The sequence below is a fragment of the Pangasianodon hypophthalmus genome, chromosome 11 (genome assembly GCF_027358585.1).
Source record: "Pangasianodon hypophthalmus isolate fPanHyp1 chromosome 11, fPanHyp1.pri, whole genome shotgun sequence".
NCBI lineage: Eukaryota > Metazoa > Chordata > Actinopteri > Siluriformes > Pangasiidae > Pangasianodon > Pangasianodon hypophthalmus.
Genome location: NC_069720.1, coordinates 17,187,963 through 17,209,425, shown reverse-complemented (window position 1 = coordinate 17,209,425; position 21,463 = coordinate 17,187,963). Strand labels below are relative to the sequence as shown.

General features: G+C 39.3%; 1 protein-coding gene across 2 annotated transcripts in view; it reads right to left on the bottom strand.

Annotated features, from left to right (window-relative positions):
- The window catches only part of si:ch211-126j24.1 (phosphofurin acidic cluster sorting protein 2), a 70,263-nt gene that overhangs the window by 43,805 nt on the left and 4,995 nt on the right, over positions 1-21,463 (bottom strand). The gene's annotated exons all lie outside the window — the stretch shown is intronic.

Below are 21,463 nucleotides of genomic sequence, written 5' to 3'. Positions count from 1 at the left end.
ACACACCTACACTCACATCTCCACTCACACAGCAAACAATAGTGCCACTGGCACATGGCCTTATTTCGCAAGACAAATCCCACACAACACTCATCATTTGTCATGTTATAACCACTATCTTCCTGCTGAGACAGATTTTACGATTCAAATCTCTCACAAGGAAGACACACCTCGGTATGATGATATCAGTGACTCAGCAGTTGTACCATTCACACGTGTTTTTCTGTCTGTGGTTAGTGAGCTGCAGATGATTTTTCATTTCAAGGTGAGACATCAAGCAGGCGTCTGTAGGGAGCTCATTATTTGTCATGGTGAGGTTTGAGCACTGTGTGGAATTTGCAAGTTGGTATCCGCCATAAGGCAGATGAGACAAAACCGCAAGGGGACAAAGCCCCAAAGGTGCAGTTTCGATTGCGCCACAATGTGTTTTACGGCACTTGAGAAAAATTCATATAGTACCTTGTAGTACAACAGTCGCCAACGGTAGACATTTGAAAAATCTCCAGTTTTCTAATCCTGAACCAGCTCAGGTTCTGTAGCAGATACTCTGTTCTCAGCCAATCAGATGTATTTATATAAGTGATGTAGCTAAAGGTAGCTAATCAGGTCAGAGACTAGCTACAGCGTTACTGAGTTACTAGAGCCGTCAGAAAGGGAAGATTTATTCATTTCATTTATCCGTTCTGGTGTGATTAGCGAGCTGTTGCTGATGAAAACATAATGTTTACAGAATACAGAATATGTGTGTGCATCAGGACAAACAAGTCACAGAAGCAGTCAGTTTTTACTTTAATAGATATTAAGCTTGCCATGTTCATGTTCAGCATGGGAACACGTTTACGGCATTGATTCATCTTCAGAAATGACTTTATCCTGGTCAGAGTCATGGTGATTTAAATTTCTAATTTGATTATATTTGGGAAAATATAACCAACTTAGATTAGAAAATATTGCAAGCAGGTTCAATCAAAATTAATAACTGCAGCAGCGAATTGGGATTAAAAAAATTCACGTAAGGATGTAAGGAAATTTATGTAACTGCATCTTCACAACTTTTTGCTGAACACCCCTGATATAGGAGACTGTGATGTGAATGACTTAAAGCATAAAGTTTTCATAGCTATTAAAGAAGCAAAATGTTGGGCAAGTGCTAAAGGAGGAAGCTTCATCTACTGACCGGAAACAAGTGCGAGGTTGTAGTAATAAGGGGGAAAAAAAGAGAAAATTAATAATGCAGAAAGAGATGGGAGTTAAAAGTTCAAGTTCAAAAAGAGTTCACCACTTTGCTCTGATCTCTGAACTGTCACAGTGTTTTAGACTGCAGACTGATCCAGTCTAGACCGGACATCCATCCTCACATTCACACCTCAGTGGCTAACAACTGACAGAGTGTGAGTCTCTGATATAACATCACTCTCTCTCCCTCTCTCTCTCTCCCTCCATCGCTTTCTCTTTTTTCCTCTCACTGACTCTGAATCCCATCAGCAAAAGTATGACTCATCCATGCTGAGACAGCACAAATTCAGAAATTAGACCCCTTCCTCCTTCCCAAATCTCTCTCACTCACTCAATATACATTAAATCACAGCGATCTTCAAAAAAATGTGTCTTTTCTAATTAAATTACTACTAAACACATGACAGGCAAATGTTATTGTGTCACAAATATAAGAACCAATCATGTTCTAGTATGCAAATACAGAGCATGGGGGTGTTTTCAATTTGCATGTTCACAAAATATTGATTTCTAAATGAAGGTAAAGTGTGGATGCTTCTGTACCTCTTTCTGTTTTCTGTCTAACATGAAACCACCACATCAATTTTTTTAATACACAAAAAAATATGAACTTAGAGATAGGTTAAGGTTAAATTTCAAGAAACACAAAATCCTAAGTACAAGTATTTTTTTCCATTTTTTTTATTGAACAAGATAATGAAAAAGCCATTAACCCATAAACACTTGCAACCTAAAATTCGTGAATATCCACTAGACTGTTAAACTGTTTGCATTGCAATGATTTGTGTTTATGTTTACATAACTATTAACTCACAGTAACTCACATGTGTGCGCACTGTGCCCTGAATATTAATCTGTATGAAAATAAAAGCAAACAGATGTACAGTCTATGTTCCACACTTAATTTTGCTTTTTATTGTTACTCTGTTTGAGCTATTTTATGGATAATTCAGTTTGGAATGAATGTACAGCTGCACTTGTTCAGTAACTGTCACATAGCTAATAGCAACACTGAGTTTCTTTCACATAGCAATGAACAGCACATACAGTCATGCCGGAAGTATTTGGACAGAGTTTTTGTGATTTTGCCTTTATACACCACCACAATGGATTTGAAATAAAACAATCAAGATGTGATCGAAGTGTCAGTCAATTGTCCAAATACCTTTGAGCCCCTGAAAATGGAGGTACTTTGCTGAAAATGGCTGTAATTCCTAAACGGTAAATGCCATATTTTGTCGAACCTCTTAAAATAAAGCTGAAAGTCTACACTTCGATCACATGTTGATTGTTTTATTTTAAATCCATTGTGGTGGTGTATAAAGGCAAAATCACAAAAACTCTGTCATTGTCCAAATACTTCTGGACCTGACTGTAGATGCATTTTATAAGGCAAAACAGGGTTATGCACTGAGATGCATGTTCTCTTTGCTTATTGATTCGGGTGTTGCGTTCTGGCATGATGGAGAATTTCTCTGCAAGTCATCAATATTCGCAGCTGAACAGTGGAAACGGGCTAAACATATTTTGTCAAAATAGCCTGCATCATTACTCATTCGCTCAAACACAAATTGCGCCGATTTTTCTTATTGTGAGCCAAATACAGTCTTTGTGTGAACATTCAGCGCATTCATAATTAACAAAGACTCACTCACCCACAAAGTTGCAAGCTTAAACTCACTGAACCCTAACACTAGACACGCACACAAAGACGAATAGTCACATGGCAACTGTGGGCGAGAAAAACTGCATTCACTGCCACCAAAACATCTCTCCCAAACAGTGCGGGCCATTGACGGAGCAACAGGGAGAAATGTTCATGCTACCTCAGCACAAAGCACGGCCACCTGACCGAAACTATTCACCACTGGACTTTGAGAGGCCCAGAGCGGGCAGACCAGAGTGGAAAGAGTCGAAATCCGTGCGCCACGGAGCATGGGAAAAAACTGCAAACAGTGTGCGGCGTTCTGGAGAACTGTTCACACTCTGCAGATCCAGAGTCTTACATAAGACTCTTATTTCCCGCAAGTCAGGAGAAGCCACTGCTGGTGCCAGCTTTCAAAAACAGTTTCTTACTCAGGACATGACCAGTCATGCTAGCACACATGCTTCTGCTGACTGGCTAAATAAAGAAAAGGGTGGACAATATGGAAAAAATATCATATCATGCTACTTGAAACCATTTCCTCTAGACCTGATGCACATCATGATATTTAGGTTTGCTCACAAGGTGCCAACCAAACAATAGCGCTGCATTAAAAATATCTACAAAATACTATACAAAATGTATAGTACGTCCAAGCTCAGTCTTTATTCTCAGCCACCAATCTGTAGTGTGAGGGGAAAACTTGCTAGCAAACCTGGTTAATGTTACTCAAAATATAATAGTTAGCCTACTGTTAATTAGCTTGCTAGCAAACATAAAGTGGCTACTGGTTTTAATTGGCGAATACAGGCTAATAGTTAGCCTAATGTTAACTAGCTTGCTGATAAACATAAATAGTCTACTGGCTTTAATTGCAGAATATTTATAATAGTTAGCCTAATATTAAGGATCTTGCTAGCTAAAAAAAGGGACTGGTTTTAATTACAGAATATAATAGATAGCATAATGTTAACTAGCTTGCTAGCAAACAGAGGTACTGATTATAATTATGACGTATAATAGCCTAATATTAGTTAGCTTGCTAGCAAATATAAGTACTGGTTTAAATTACAGAATATAATAGTTAGCCTAATAACACTAACCCTAATATTAGCCAGCTTGGCTAGCTCTGTTGCTAACAACATGAGTTTGGTGCTGCTATAAGTAGTTGCTAAAAATTGCTAAATAGATGCTTGTCAATGAGAGTAACAATGGAGTAACTGTTATATTGTTATTTTGCCCAGTTTTATGTTAGGATATGTCTAACATTATGAATAATAATGTGATATCTGTTTCCTCTTTTATACAAGCTGCCATATAGCATTTTTACAGTAATAATAAGAGTGTTTTGTCCATAGTTTCATGGGGGTGTACTGTGGGCTGGCTGAAAGAATTTAAGATGCACAACCTGTGGCAGGTGACCTCTGTCAATCGCCCACATTTAGTCCTTTCTCTTTCTAAAATCACTGATGGGTCACCCACCATCTCACTCTCTCTCCCTCATCACATTTCACACACACAAACAGCACTTAACTGCTAGCAACTCCTACGCTAAACTGCCTAATTAGCCTGCCTGAAGAAACAGGTGCTCTGTTTCCCTCAGAGAAAAAAAGAGAGGGAAAGACATTTTTAAAAAATATATATAACACGCATAATTTGCTCTGTGGTGCTTTATTATGGCAAGCAAGCCAGGAAAGCTTGTAGATGCGGAACAGTGGGAAAAGTACAAGCCAACTCTCAAGTGTCAGTCACGACGTGATTTGAATCTCAATGAAAAGATGTGGCCTTGAAAAGCATGCTCTAAAGGGAACAGTTCCGATTTACCTTGAAACGTGAAGCTGGATTAAATCACAGAGACACAGCTGTCCCTGCCTACAGCTGGGCTACAATCGTTTCCTGCTTTACATTTAACTATCATTATTTTTGTCTATCATTATTTTTCACTTATATTCTCCTCTTGTTGTAAGGGTCAAACAAAATCTTGTACACATACATGCTTGAGAAATTCATTACTGCTTATCAGGCACATAAGTGTAATAGTATGTGCATAACACAGCACAATTGTAGCGATTATACAAACCCCATAGTGGCAAGCAACTGCTGCAATTTATTCATTTAGAGCAAATAAGCACCTTCAATATGTGAATTTTCATCACAAATTCAAGACCAATGTATTGTCTTTTGGTTGCCAAAGAAGACTAAACACTAGGTTTGTGCAATATAAGGATTTGTCTCTATGTGATTTTACACTACCACAACATCCAGTGAGGTTTACTCCGAATATATTATCAGACCCGCCAACCTTTACGCACTTCGCATAGGAGCTCCGGAATTTAATCGGAGTATGCTAATGCAAGTATTACACAAAAATAAGCCATAAAAGCAGTCCTTTTCTCTCCAACAAAACGAGATGACAGACCTACAAATGATTTGCACATGATTTTGAACGCCCCAATATAATAATATATATGTAATATATATTATTATATATGTAATATATAATATACTCCCTGGAAGCCCCGCCCCCACCCCCCATCTCACATAACTCAAAGTTATGCGTAAAGTAGGCTTTGGTGTCAACATTACCATAACAACATAGAGCATGTAAGTCCAGTCAGCAATTCAAGCTTTTTAATCATGCTGATTGTGTTTTTAATCAGTTTTATATTATTTCCATCTCAGCATAACCTCATCCAGGTGTGACTATTAAAATGCACAGCAACAAGAAGAGTTTGTGAAGAATTTTTATCCTGGTTTTTACCCATTATTTCTGTATTCTCACTGAATATTAAATGCTGAACTTTACGGAGGTCAATTCATGCCCCATATGTTAGTTTTATGCCCTTTCAACCTCACAATTATGCCTTAATCGGTTTACAATTAAGGTGTATAAATAAACTGGGGGAACGGGGGGGTTCAGCCGAGCTATCGGTTGGAATATTAAAGATTATTAGGTTGCATGTAAACATAGCTATTTGGACACCCAGAGAAAGTAATTGGCTGTGCTCTCTGGGTTGGAGGGATGGTATTTCTCTCTCCCCTGTCAATCAGAGTGACAATAACCAATCGTGGGCAAGTATGTGGAAGAGGGCAGATAGTGATTTCCCTTGAGTTAGGTCAGCTGAGCAGCAGTTCAAAAAGATATGGTGACCTGGAGAAGGCACGTTAGCCTTCACCTTCCCTGATTGGTAGCTATCGTATGATGGGGAGAGCTGTCTAGTGCATGCAAATTGGCAATGACTAAAATGGGAGGAAAACAGGGGGGAAATCCACGGAAAGACAGAAATCTAAGAAATGCAGGAAGCCAATATTGCTGGTAAGTGAACCATTAAAGTGAATGATATGAACCATGAAAGTGAATGATAAATATCTCAGTAATTTTCTCTCCTTAAGACAATGAGACCTTCCTTCATAACATTACTGGTTACTTGCTGTTATAATCACTGCTTTGTAATGACTTCCTTCAAACAGCGTGTGACACATTCTGCAGTGACACAGACAGGGAAAAATAAGGACATGAGAAATGCTGATTTGAATAGATTTTTTTTCTTAGGTAAAGGAGTAGATCTAGAGGGTTCGCGGGCATAGAGTGTTGTGGTGAACTGGGACGTTTGGATGCTGTCGCCCCCCAGTCTCACACGTTCACTCAGGTTTGTTGACGGTGGAGTGTCTGGCCTCTTTATGTCCCAGGGCGCGCTCATGTTTGTGCTACTGGCTCTCCCGTTTAGTTATGCTGTCATAGTTAGTCTTGTCGGAGCCCTGCTTGCACACTGCATACAGTATACATCATCCTTAACCAGTACGTGACAATTAGCATACCTAATAATCTCTCTCTCTCCTTCTCTCTGTCCCCCCCCCTCTCTTTTCTCTCTCTCTCTTTCTGTCGAGCTACACATGCTACTCCTGAGATACCAGTGATCCTGACCCCTTCTGCCCCCCGGACCTGCCTGATCCATCCTGATGCCCTACTTCAGGTTGGAGTTCTCATTACTTGGAGACCACTCACTGTTGCTGAGGATGACGCCACACAGACTAAAGATACATGAGATTACTGGGGGTGGTACCACTTAAAAACCATGAACATGGCTCTGGACTGCAATTGATACGAACAGTTTTGCTACGATGGCTTAGGACTACAATTGCTATGATATCTTTAGGACTGCAATTTGCCATGAACAGTTTTGCACTCTAGTCTCCATCAGTGAACAGTTGATAACTTCAACAAAATAGACTTCATGTGAAAACTATAATGAATTTCCTGTTTACACAATTGCACTTGTTGACCATGTAGTACATAGTTATAAGGGAATTATTTATAATCTGTTGTCACCCAGATGAGGATGGGTTCCATTTTGAGTCTATTTCGAGTCCTCTAAAGGTTTCTTCTTCATATCGTCTCAGGGAGTTTTTCCTTGCCACCTTCGCCTCTAATTTGCTAATTAGGGATAAACTTATAAATTTAAAATTTATATCCTAAATTTATATATTCCTGTAAAGCTGCTTTGTGACAATATCCATTGTTAAAAGCGCTCTACAAATAAAATTGAAATGCTCCTATGATATCAGCATATTTTTTTTAAAAGTACAAGTTCTGACTTTATCAGCAAATCTGAAATTGGATCCTTGTCAGGATCACTGCTGTGCTAAAAATCTGCAGCGTTTCTAAACAGCTGCACCTGCAGGGAAAAAAAAGTGTAATAAATTAACCATTCATTCATGTTCAAGGAACCTCTTTTATGCTTTGCTGTGCTAAATGTTTAAACAGATGTTCATACCTCCAGTCAGCAAACCACTGCACAACACAGCACAACCCTGCCCTGCTCGGAACCACATCACTGTACTTCCTCCATAAACACACACACACACACATACACACACATCCTGTAGTCAGCCACAAAGTTCGTGTTCATGTGATGCTCCTTCAAGGACTCTGTGGATGAAGTGCATGAATGAATGATATCCTGCCTGCCCCATTCACCAGGGGACGCACTCAGAACATGCTGACTCGTCTGAGTAACACACACACACACAGCCAAAAAGTCAGATCTCGGAGCACTGGGTGGCCGCTGCTGCTTCTGAAACACAGAAAATGAAGGAGAGGAGACTTCCAGCTCGCTCCCTGGAGCCCAAGCTCTATTTAGGAAAGTGAGACAGGACAAGCAGACATTGACAGCGACAACTGGTGGGGTGAAATTAACCCTGTTTAATTAATCACAGCAGCGCACCAAAACACAAATCTGTGCAACCCTATATTCAGAAACCTGCATGCACTGACCATCACGCACACGTGCTTTTAGATACACACTGACTCACACACACACACACACACACACACACACACCGTATGCAGCTGCAGGTCATAAATTCTGCCCACTGCCCTGGTTACAAGCTAGCAAAATACAAGTTCTATAAATAATGAAGAAGTGCTCTCAGCCTGGTCTCCTACCCTCGCACTGTCTTCAGAATACACAGCAAAAAACACACACATTATATAAGCAAAAGCAGTATAGTAACTGCACACTATACCTAATTAGCATAATTAGGATATCGCTAACCTAACACACACTCCAACCCGTATACACTCCATATTGCAATAAAGATCCTATTTATGAGTGGTTATATGACATAGACGACTTCTTTTTCAGGACGCTATAAAAACTGAAATGGGTCTTGGCAGAAATTAGACACTTCAATTTGCGTCTCCATATTTGGCATCACTACATTTAAAGAGTTTAATTAGTGGTTGAAAGGAGTGAGTGAAGTTGTGACACCTACAATACTTAATAGACTTCCCAGGCATTATAGGCATCCCTTGTGTTACAGGTGCCTGATATTATTCTCGTCCTCGTCACCTGTTAATGATACCCCTAACCCTGCATTCTCACTAGCAAGTAACCAGTAACTCACTGTTTGTCTCTCATGACCGCATACAATTTACTGCAAATTTACAAACCTAATCATGTTACTTCTGTTTAAAATGTATTTTACACTGTAGTTAAACCAAAGAAAATATGAAATGTTTTTTTCTCCCATTTTAAACTAAAGTAGTGAGAGGAACCTCGTACTGTGCCCACAAGAGATTAGGGCCAGCATCAGCAACTTGTTGATCTGTAACGGTCAATACATTTTCCACCACAAGAAAGTCTTCAAGACAGAGCAGTTTACACTTTGAGGTTTCTCTGTAACATGACAAGCTGCGTTTTCTTTTATTATTTATAGCTGATGTAAGTGATAAAAGGAACTAAGTTTTCTCATGGCCGTTCCATAACATTAAATGTAAAAATTGTAATTGTCAGCAAATTGCTGTTGTGTACGAGGATTAAAACACTTTCTGAGCTGCTGTTATAGCTCCACATCAGGCCGCATCACAACATCCCATCGTTGATTATTTTTCTAAAATGCTGCACCGTGTCGTGTTTTATTCCTTACTTGAAGAGCATTAAGTGGGTGTCTATGGCAAGACTACTGTCCTCTGCCACTGTGAACACACAAATCAAACACCCCCTGTCAAAATACCCATCATCCAGCATGAGATCTTGGGTGCAGAACTGTGCGTGCACTCGCACTCTTTCCAAGACTCAAAGGCACGCTGCATGTGAAAAGCATGTGGTTTGTAGTTTGCAGTCAAAGTGCAACAGGCGGTGAAATAGGAGACTACTAAAGACATGTGTTATGAAACACAGCTCATCCTGTAACTTTGAGCAAGCCAAAGAATGAGAAGACAGCTGCTTGGGTAGAGCACAGCTTTTTGAAAATAATATCCATGCACTTAACTAGAGCAGCGATAAACAAGTATGTTTACCAGTGGGAGGAGAGTGTGTGTTACTGCACATGTTGTCTGGTTAAGCCTTGTGAAACTGCACGAAAAAATACCACAAACACGCATGCTCCTTTTGTGCATTCTCGCTCTTGGCCTGAGGTGCAGCTTACTCTCAGGCGAGCAGCGTCTTCAGCCAAGCAGGAGAAAAACAGAAACAAAGGCACCAGATGACATCATGACGATTCACGTCTGTTAAAAAGCACAGCAACACCATATAACGGAGAGAAATGAAAGTAGCACAGGTATCTAAAAAAAGACGTGGGTGCTATGTAATGCCATTTGATCTCATTGCGTATGGAGCTGTTTGTCATCTTAATACATTTCCTACCACTGAGGGTTTTAGCGTTTCACCCAACTGCTCTGTGTGTATGTTAGAACACGGGATCACAGTTATGCAATACTCTAGTTACAGCAAGACTGTAATAACAGAAACAGCCTGAGAGAACACCAGCAGTCTCAGCCTGAAGTTACAGCAATGAGATCATTTCACTAAACTACAGTTTTAGCACATTGTTAACACTTAAAGCTCAGGCATTTCAATTTGAATATACAAATAATCATCTGTTTTTATTTTTTCATTCCAGTTGTGTTGGTAAATGTTTTGAAACGGGTTTTTCAAGGGTACTTGTGATGTTTCTTTTACCAGGAAACTTTATGAGAAGGAAATCCTCTGTTGCAGGGTTCTTAAGACCTCAGAGGTACATAGTGAAGAACCATTAAAAGTGCTTGACAGGTGATTTACATGTATTTTGCTAGGCTTCATACTAGCTCTGTTGGCACATTAGCAAAACAAGCTAACTGTACTAGCTACACTATATGACACCTAACCATCACACCCATATGTGCTTACTGAATATACTATTCCATATTTAGTCCCCCTTTGCTGTTATAATAACCTCCACTCTTCTGGGAAGCGTGGCAATGTGGCTATTTTTTTGGCTATTTTTTTTCTCATTCAACTACAAGAGCATTAGTGAGGATGGGCACTGACGTTGGACGAGGAGGCCTGGCACATAGTCTGCGTTCCAGTTTAGATGCTCCAAAAGATGCTCAGTGGGGTTGAGGTCAGGGCTCTGTGCAGGTCACTCGAGCTCTTCCACTCCAACCTTGGCAAACCATGTCTTCATAGAGCTCACTTTGTGCACAGGGGCATTATCATGCTGGAACAGGTTTAGTCCCTTTAGTTCCAGTGAAGGGAAATCTTAAATCTTTGTAAGCTACAGCGTACAAAGACATTCTATACAACTGTGTGCTTCCAACTTTGTGTCAGCAGTTTGGAGAAAGAACCACATATGGGTGTGATGGTCAGGTTTCCACAAACTTTTGGCCATCATTCACCAGAGGAAACAACAATCTCTGCTACTTCCTTCTATTTTTGTGTATCAGACAGTAAATGGGAACTAATTGCAGATAGGAACTAAAATTGTGAGTGGGGAACTGAAGAAACCTCGGCCCACATGTGCCATAGGGTTGGTCCAAGAAATCACTCAAGACATTAACTTGGATTTGTCACTTTACCAAGTCATACCTAATACACATAGAGTACATAATTTACAAGAAACAAATCTCATTTCAAATGTTGCCTGTCACGCTGTCTCAGTATCATGCACATTATAAAATATGTAATGCTTATGTTACAAAAATCATTTTAAGATTTGTTCTTCTTTTAGAGCAATCCTTGAACAATCCAAGCATCACATGAAAAATTCTGCATATAGTATTCCTGATTACTACTATACCATTTTTAAGATGTAGTATCTCTTTTGTTGTATCGTTTACTCTAGTGGTCTGCTGGTGTTTAGAATGAGAGAGCTGGCTCTGCTGCTGTAGCTGGCAATGATTTCTGAACAGGAAATGCCTCAGCCGAGGTACACGAAAGACATGAGGAAGGCTCTGTTAAACAGCCACCAGACACTGAGAGATTCCATAAAAGTTTTAACAGATAGTGCTCATGATATAGTGCCTGAGGGTCTTATAAGAAAGCTTTACTGCGCAGTATATAATGATCTCTTCCCATGACTCCTGTTTATAAACTGCGATATTCAGCACACGGAATATTGTTCAAGTAGACACTTCTAAACATTGTTATATCTCTGGTGTTTCCTTTTGGGAGGAGTTTGCCTTGATAAGCAACATTTTTTGGCAGAACATCTGTTCATTTCAGAAGGGAAAATAAGTACGGTTATTTTCTAAGACTCCTTAGTTTGGACAAATCTGAAGGAGAATAATAATGTGTCCAACTCGGAAACTTATGAAATTCCATAACTCTGATCATCACTTGAGAGCTCTGCAAAAGTTTGAAGAAGAACTGTCAAGAAAAATGTTTTCGCAATGAGGTCAATTTTAAAGTACGATTCTGTGATGATACTGCAAATCGTGATAAATGATAATCGAAATAGTATAATGTGAATTTTTAATATCAGCATATACTTACCCTACTTGCCTAAAGTGCATTTTTTTTAAAAAACTTCCCTCATTGTTCTCCACAATTTAGTCACCTTCCCACGTACCAGCAAGCTCTCCCTTATAATACGATAGCTACCACCTGGGGAGGGTGAAGGCTAACATGCACTTCCTGCAAGACATATGAAGCCAGCCAAACACATCACTCTAGAGTCTAAAGTGTATTTTTTATATTTATGTTGTAGCTAGGCTCAGCTACTAAACCTTTCATCCAGAGAAATTAACTGTAACTCTACGCCAAAACCAACTCTTAAAAAGTAAGTCTATTCACTAGTATTTTATTATCGTTTTTTAACAAAACTATGTGGAAAAGCTCATCAGTATTCCAAAATAGTACACTTTACCCCAGTTTTGACCTTCCACTCTAATTCTGTCCCCAAAGCTGTGAATGGGAATTGGATTCAGTACAGCCTCAGGCTTTAACACCAGAGGACAATCACATTAGCAGGCCAGTCATTCCCGTCATTTCAGCCAAAGTCGATCAAGCTGACCCATTACAGCTGGGTGAAGGAGAGACTAGGAGCTAAACTGTGCCTTTTAGAGAACCATTAGGGAGCAGACGCCACTGATTACTGCATTTTGCTTACACATTCAGCCATATGCAGTCTGCACTGCTGGTATAAATGACTCTTGGCTTGCAGCTCTTTTACATTAAATGATTTTAATACAATTATGATGTCTGCAAGAGCTCTTGATAGTGAAAGGAGGCAAAAGTTTGCCTGACTCTATCCACAATGCTTATATGATGAGATGGGAAGAGTACTGTACATATAGTGTGAGTCTTCTCCTATGGTTTCTTTAGTGTTCTGTGTAACTTGTAAAGAAGTGGCCTCTTGGGTGCTATGTGTGGCGGCTGCTTGGAAGCCACAGATCACTGCTTGCGGCTATATTTATAAATACTTTTTTTTTTTTTTTCAATTTGAATTCAATATTATTTTAAGTTTTCATTTGATATTTAATTTAGTATCTCTTAGTTGTTTTGTTATATTCTTGTTAAATTTTTTGTTTTTAGAATTTTATCTACTTTTTGTATATATTTTAGTTTCAGTTTTAGTCATTTAAATTCTAGGGTCTTATTTTATGTTGTGGACCATCTTGAATCTTATACAACAGCCTTAAAACTGGCAAAAGATTTATCAGTAATGATAAACAATTAAAATGTAAGCCATTCTACTTCATATCTAGGGGTGTAATATGTCAAAAATATCATATCACAATTCTCAAAGACATTTCTACAATACACAATAAGTATCACTATATATAGGTTTCCTAAGAAAATTCCAGCAAAACTGTAGCACTGAATTAAAAAAAAAACTGTGAAAAACTGAGATTAATGATACTTTCATTTATAAACAAATGAAAATGATGCAAAGCAAATGATGCTATTCTTGCAAAAGTATGATGCATCCTAGTGACCTTAGCTTTGGTGTGTAAACAGCCATCTGTTATGCTTTGAGAGGTGTGTATCAAAAGCTCTATGCTCTTCAGATCCGCACAAACTCTGGGATGATGAATAACAAAAGATTCGGCATTTACATAATGAATGGGGCTGCGTCCTCAAATAAGCATTTATTCAGTCGTGATCAATGCCTGATGTTCACAGGGAGCCTCGCTTGGTTTAATTATCCACATAAGCAAGAACTCTGCTAATGTCCTTTAGCCTTAAAGATATGTTTTATTTCAGAACTGTGTGTAAGAAGAGCTTCAAAAGCACTGCAGTTCCAGGCTGCAAAGCACTATGATAGAAATAACAATAGTCTCTGTGTGTGTGTGTGTGTCTGGTGACTCTGTAAACAGAGCAGTGGAGAGCCAGGAGCCCGCTGTTCTTTATCTAAATGAACAAACACTTGTTGACTCAGCAGACTGCGCCCTGGTGTGCCTCCATCTCGCAAAGGCCAAATTCATGCCATACACAGCTGGGCATGCTCCCGCTGGACCAACTTTCTCTCACTTACACTAACACATGTACTAACCTATTAGCAGGAAATGACTCACACAGGAAGTGATGTTGATTGTGCTACACACTCCCTAGCTTGCATGTGGTGGAGTGCTGTCACATTTCACTGAACAATGTATTGTAATGAATGTAAACATAACTTACAAACTTATCACACATTCACAATCTAAAGTCTGGACATTTCACATTGTGTGGTATAAATCTGTCCACATGTAGCAGAAAGTGAAAATGAAAACTATGTATTTTGCCAGCTTTTGTTTCATGAATATTAATCACTAATATAAATCAAAGATCGGTGTGAACGAGTGCTGCCGACTCAATGAGTATTTTGAAGCAGAAGGGCATCCAGTCATGTCTGTGTATAATCATGTTGTGTATATGTACAGTCCAGACTGTCCCTGTCCAGTGTATCCCATAATCCTGTGTGTCAGCCAGTCTGACAGTGCTCTCTTGGGTGGGAGGGATGGCATACTCTCTCTCCTCTGTCAATCACAGCAACACCAGCAAATCACAGGTGTTTTGGAGCTCATGAATGTGGAAGAGGGTGGATAGTGCTTTCCTCCAAGTGTGTTACGTAGCCCTGTGATGCAGCAAGAACAGCAGTTAAAAAAGATGCAAAGATGCACTCAATTTAAAAGAGTTTCAAATTACTCATTAATAAATAATTAATTCCATGTTATTCCTCGTTCAAGAGCCTATTCGGATATTCAAATGATTACGTGCATACCTACTTCATAGCTGTCCTGACTCTATCTTCTAACACACTGACTCATGAGACGACAATGTCAGGACAGGACAGTACCGTGGCTTAGTATCCATCACTCGTGATTTCTGGTCTGTCTTGACATATGACCCTATTTTCTCGGACTCTCTGACCGTGTTGCAGTCCAGCTAATTGTAGAACAGCACATTAAGCCTCTTAGGCGGCTTCCGTTATGCCTGAGGTAATTATTGACCCAGAAACAGCACAGTGTGTTGTGCACTGATCAGCCATTATAGTAAATCCATATCTATCCATCAACGACTACATGCCAGTGCTGAAAAGATGGGGCTAGGACCCAGAAGATTTTATGGAAGTAAACAAACTCAGAGTTCCCAAGTGAATCTGAATAATGGTGCACAAGTCTCCACTCACATCTGTCCACATATGTTCAAATGCATATCTGGGTGTGTACTTCTCAGACTGCCGTGAAAACTCTCATACTCACACACACACACACACAGAGCTCACTTTAGGAGCAGAGATGACTGCAAGTGATGAGTCAGTATATTGCTCTGGGACCTTTCTCCAAATTGCATTAACAAGAATGTATCAGCTTGGAAATAAGTGTAAGTGGCATTAGCTGCATCTGCTCTATGATATTGCTCTGTAAAACACATGTTAAGGCTATCAAATCCTTAAAGTTTAGCATTTATTAAAAACATTAAAAACAAATATTTTCATTATTAATGAGCAGGTAATTTTATATCATTACCGCTTCACCACGCATTCAAATCACATAAACCACAAATATCACTTTCTTAAGCCAAGAAAATTACAGAGAAAATGAAGGACTGCTGATGTAGTATCTTTAAAGACTCTAAAATCTAATTACAGGTACATCAAACACACTTTCCCAGGCAAAACATACACCCAAAAAGGAAAAAAATGTACCCATGATGTTAAAATCCCAGGGACAAGCAAAAGTACAGTCTGGAACACACTGGTGTTGTAGGACCCACATACTGCTTTGTATGTCCAAAGCAACACCATCTGAGACGCTGCTACAGAACAAAGCACCTCCAATAAGTTGGAAATTCCATAATATTTGTTAGTTTTATATTTAACTAAATTGATATACAATAAAAATTTTGTGAAAATGAAAGTGATCAGGGTCATTAATCCATGTATCAATGAGGGATCGAAAATATTCTAAGACTGAAACAGTGAAATCAATGAAACAGTTAAATTTATTCTCATATAAATCACCCACATAAAGAGGAAGTGTACACACAACACAGCCAAACACTGCAGCTTACACTGATGCTCTTTCATGTAACATGAAATCGCTGAAAGACACTCACAAGCTCAAGCATTCCCAGACTTTAACTAGCATGAAAGTGAAAGGAATGCAGCACAACACCAACGCTTTCACCATGCATAACACTTTCACATAAACAGAGTGATAAACAAAAAGAGAGAGAGAGAGGGAGAGAGAGAGAGAGAGAGAAAGAGTGAGAGAGAGGAGATCATTCCTTTCTGATACAGCTGTTTAGTGTCGAAGTGCTCTCTTTACATGACTGCTTCACTCCCTCTCTCTTTCTCTAGTGGAATTCTGAGATAAAAGCCAGGGACTCTCCCTGCCCACACACACACACACACACACACACACACACACACACACACAAACAGCTGGTGGGGAGATCCAGAGGAAATGGCTCCACTGAGCTCTTTCCTGCAGAGGAAACAGTTGATGTGGAAACCAGGACGCATGTTTCTCCCACCTGCACCCTCAGCCTACTCCTGATACACAAACAGAGTGACATACCGTCTGTAAGATGTGATCTGAAATGTTTACAGTACCACACAATAGTTATTTTGCTGTATTTTGAACACATAATCCAAGTGCTTGCAGTATAAAATGGGGATATTTCCTTGATTTGGACAGAACACATTCTGGGATGTGAATGTTTTGGATAAAAGAAGCCATTCAAAGATTACTGAGATTTTTTTCTTTGGTTTAGGCTGACCAAATCCATTCTGAATCATCCGAATTTTCCCCTTTCGCCATGTACTCTGTGGGATTCCCCCAGCAGCATATGGCATAAACATCTCTACAGCCACTGGTATGGGTTCTATGGTTTGGATATCAGCACCCTAGATTAAAACTAGATCGCAATACGCAAAAATAAATATTAATCAATTAATATATTTATAAAAAATATATATGCAGGATAGGGATTAAATAAATGGCACAGAAATACCATCCTTTCAGGTACTCTCAGGATGTAACAGTGCTAACAATATCCTCAACACTCTCAGGAAGACAAAAAAGTCTAACCAGCATTGTGTGCAACGATGCTAAGCCAAAAATACATAGTTATTTAGTTTGTTTCTGGACAGCAATGCTATGTTCTTTTGTGTGTTTGAGCCGCTGTGTATGATAAAGTTATAAACATGTTACGAGTGACAGCAGAGGTAGGAACGTAACGTGTTTACAACAGCAGTGGATTACACAGCTAAAAGGATTTCAGTACAGTCACGTCCTGTGTGTGGCGAAACGGAGGCTGCTGTGTGGTTTAGGGCGAGTTTGAAAGGAAGAAGATATGAAATTTCAGAGGAGACACAGACACACAAGACAGGGATGAGAATCCTTGAATTAAGGAAACTGATCGGGTAAAAAAATTGATGGAAAATGATACTCTCTCTCCCTTGACAATCAGAGAGACTCTAGCCAATCGCCGGTGTCTGTGAGCTCATGTATGCAGAACAGGGTAGATAGCGCTTTCCTCTGAGTGTGTTACGCTGCCCTGTGATGTAGCACGAGCATCTGCTCGAAAAGATCTGGTGGCTTCATGTGTGTCAGCCTGTGTGTAGCTGTCACATGGCACAGGAGAGCTACCTGAACATTGGCAACTGACCAAATTGGGAGAACATGGCATAAAGAAAGGTAGCGTCATTATATCTGACATCAACATAATCTCAAAAACTCATATTAATAAATCTTATGAATGCTCGGGGTCACTGTGGATTATCAAGAACATTCAAATTCCAGCTATAAATGTTGAAAATTCTTGCAGTTATGGCAGATAATGTTTTACACATGGTGGTACTGAAACTAAGACACGCCTACTAACTGTCTGTTTCCAGGCTTCTTCACTCTTTAACACTTGGAACTCAATTTTAGGATGTATTCATCTTCTTCATAATGCATTTAGGTTTAAATCTATAAGTTTAAAGTCATGCAGTGTGAAATCAGTCATCATGAAACAATCTTGGCTCCATCAAGCATAAGAGCTTCCTAGTAAGAAACTATGCTAAAGAGATTTGTTCTTCATCTGTAGCGTAGGTGGATTTCCAAAGAGAAAAACTGACCAATTTCCCTATATCCCTATCCCTATAGAACGGAAAACCTGTTTACTCCGAACAAACTTATAAAGGAAGGGCAGCTGTTAGGGCAGTCATTCATGGTTTTTTCACTTCAAAGTATTTGTAAATTAAGCTTTAAATCTGTGTAATATTTCCCCTCAGAAATGGGACAATATCAGAGGGAAGAATTTCTGGTTACATATAGGTCTAATCACACTTTGGGAAAGTCACCAGAATTACTGTTTTTATTGTATTGCTCCAGGGAAAGATGACACTATGGTTCTCTCAGTTTTGTCTTATTGTAAGACATTTATTATTAAGGTCTAACAGTCACTTTGAATTTCTGCTTTATATATCTGCATATTTATTAACTAAGTTCAGTGACTGCCCTTATGTTTCCATTATAAATGAGTTCCGAGTAAACAGGTTTTCCATTCTTTTCTTAGTACAAGGAAACGTGATAAAATGATGTTCCGTGGTAAACACACACACACACACACACAATACAGATGCAGACAGAGACAGTTTGGAAAACAGTGGGGTATTCCATTAAAGAAGATTCCTCACAGAGTCTTTGGATAAGACTTTGGTTAGAATCTTGGAAAATGGTGCTCTGAATGGAGATAAAAAGATGGCATATACACATGCTTTCTGTATATCACACCACAAAATCGCCCGCCCCTACGCTAAAGCAAGTTTCACACTGTATAAAATGATCACAACAAAATCTCAGTTGAATTCTATAACAGACTACATGATAACATTCTCCATGTCAGATTATACGATGAAGACCTTCTATCGATAGACCTGTGAGGAAAGAAAATTGCTACGTTCTGCTTACATCATCAATCGGCACAAACTGGGATTGTGCAATCTGCACGAAGTGGGCTTGAAAAAACAGAAACAAGCTCTGTATAATAGTGGCAATGTTATGCCTAGAGAAATGATGCTTTAAATGGTGAAGAAGAGTTGTTTGAGGCTACTTGTGGCTAAGGAAACGCCGACAACAGAAATGGCAAAGACAGAAATTCTTCAAAGAATTGATGTTATGTTATAAGGATGCACAAAGCTGTAATTCATCTGCTGTTTTGTTCCATGAAGAGTTCCTTTTCTGCTGTGTAATAACAGAACATTTTCTCTGTTGCCACAATTCAACAATCCACTCTCCTTTTAAATTCCATGGTTCGTTTAAGTTTTGTCACTACTGTATTTTTAGCTGTCCCATGAGGTTTGCGTAATCCTATTCCATCCGCCTATCTCTGGCGTATAGATGAGCGTCGTAGCAGTGGTCAAACTCTGAGATTTGTCAACGGCTGTCAAACTAGCCTGCTAACGTTAGTTATAACTCTAACATTGATGATTACCTTCTATCAGCTATTAGGTCGATGTTATCGATTTAACCAAGTATTGTGTTAACTAAATGAACTAATTTAAAAGTAGAGAAGGGGGATTTTACATTGCTCACAGTGCACACGGCCATGTTGATTTGAAACCACTCTGTAAACAGGGAAGAAACTGGTAGTTGACAAGACTACCATTGTTGATGAGTTAAAATTTCAAGTTGAAGGATGATTTTTGTGGTTTTTGTGGGTTGTAGGCGGGGAATTACAAATTGCAACCTCACCTCAAACACAGCATTATTCAAACCCATATTCCTAATATGCTAGCATACTAGCTTGGGAAAAGCAGCAATGTCTACAGTCAGCAGCAAGCAGGAGCTGGAAAATCCCTCCCAAATACTTAAGATCTGGTGTTCGGGAACATTTTGGCTTCCCGGTAAGTTATGAAGCTAACGGTACAATGGGAAAAGTCCCTGTGAGTCACATAAGTGAAAGCTTAGCTTTTATTACATTTTAACATTCTGTTATATTCTAGCTTTTGTTTCATTAAATGCTGCTAAGAATCTGAATGGATCCCACAAACACTGTGTGATTATTAAGTTTCAATTAATGTACTTTTATAATGTTGAATGTTTAATCAATTTAAAATGGAGGCAATTTCAGGCAATGCTTATTTTTGCTGTATTGAAAATTTAGCGTATCGAGACACCACCATATCGTTTCGAATTAGAATTATGTGTATTGTTACAACCCTAGAAGTCATCAGAGGCTAATCAGTGGCCCTGAACTCTGACTCAGGCAGGACGGGATGCATGGCTGTGCTGAACTCTTACAATGCACCCAAATGTTCTCAGTCTTGTGCTGGAGCAGCTGCATAACGCAATGCTGTAATGCTGTAGAGCTGTAAACAACCAGCAGATAGATACACACATGTACACTATCACACGCACACTACAGAAGGCACACCTGAAAGACATAACCAGCGCTGATTCACTTTTAATTACAGTAACTTGAAAAGCCCAGAAAATGCAAGCAAAACCCACACATTGTCCTCGAGCCCAGTTACGACCATTCTGCCCCAGGCTCTGACACCATGAGAGCAGGCAGGAAAAGACTGCCACATGCTTCTGATTTAAAGGAGTATTTTTCACCATTCCACCCATGCCTGTTGAGGCCAGCAGCACAGCAGAGCTCCAACAGATCCTCCTGCACTTCTCACATTACAATGGCCAAAACCCTGCCCAAAACCAGAAGTCCAATGTTGTGCTTATAAAGCAACCCAACTACACCGGCTTCATAAACACGTACAGGACGTTAAGGGTTTGCTAAAACTGTTTTTAAATAAATTTCCTATGACTGTTTAACTTCAGTTCCAGTTGTGCCCACTCTAATTGTGGTATTTATGCACTTGACTTGATGTCAATGAAATAAAACAGAGCTAAAGACAGTTACATCATTTAAAGAAACCATTAGTAACCCCTAATAGAAGGTCTATGAATGTAGGATTCAATTTGCCACTGATAATGGAAGTCACTTTGCTGTGCTTCATCTCAACTGTAAAAATAAACACTTAGCCCAAAAATACATATTCATATTCCCATTAATGCAAGATCATGAAGAGGTACAGATCAGAGACATCTGCAGAAAAGGTGATTGTCATCAAAGAACTAAAGCGGGCTTTTGGAATCGTTTAACGAGGATGTAGGCGCTGTTTTTGCATTGATGATAACCTCCACAAAATCACAAAATCCAAAGAACTTAGATTAGCAGCAGGAGGCATCGCATTAGTGAGCAACACCCATACACCCAGGTAATGGAGGGGGTGGTTGATTAGGGGAACGGTGATTTAGCTGAAAACCAGGATTCGGTTATCAGAGCTCGTTTTGGGGTGTAAAATGGTGCAACAGGGATTCCATGAGCTCTCTTTCTCATT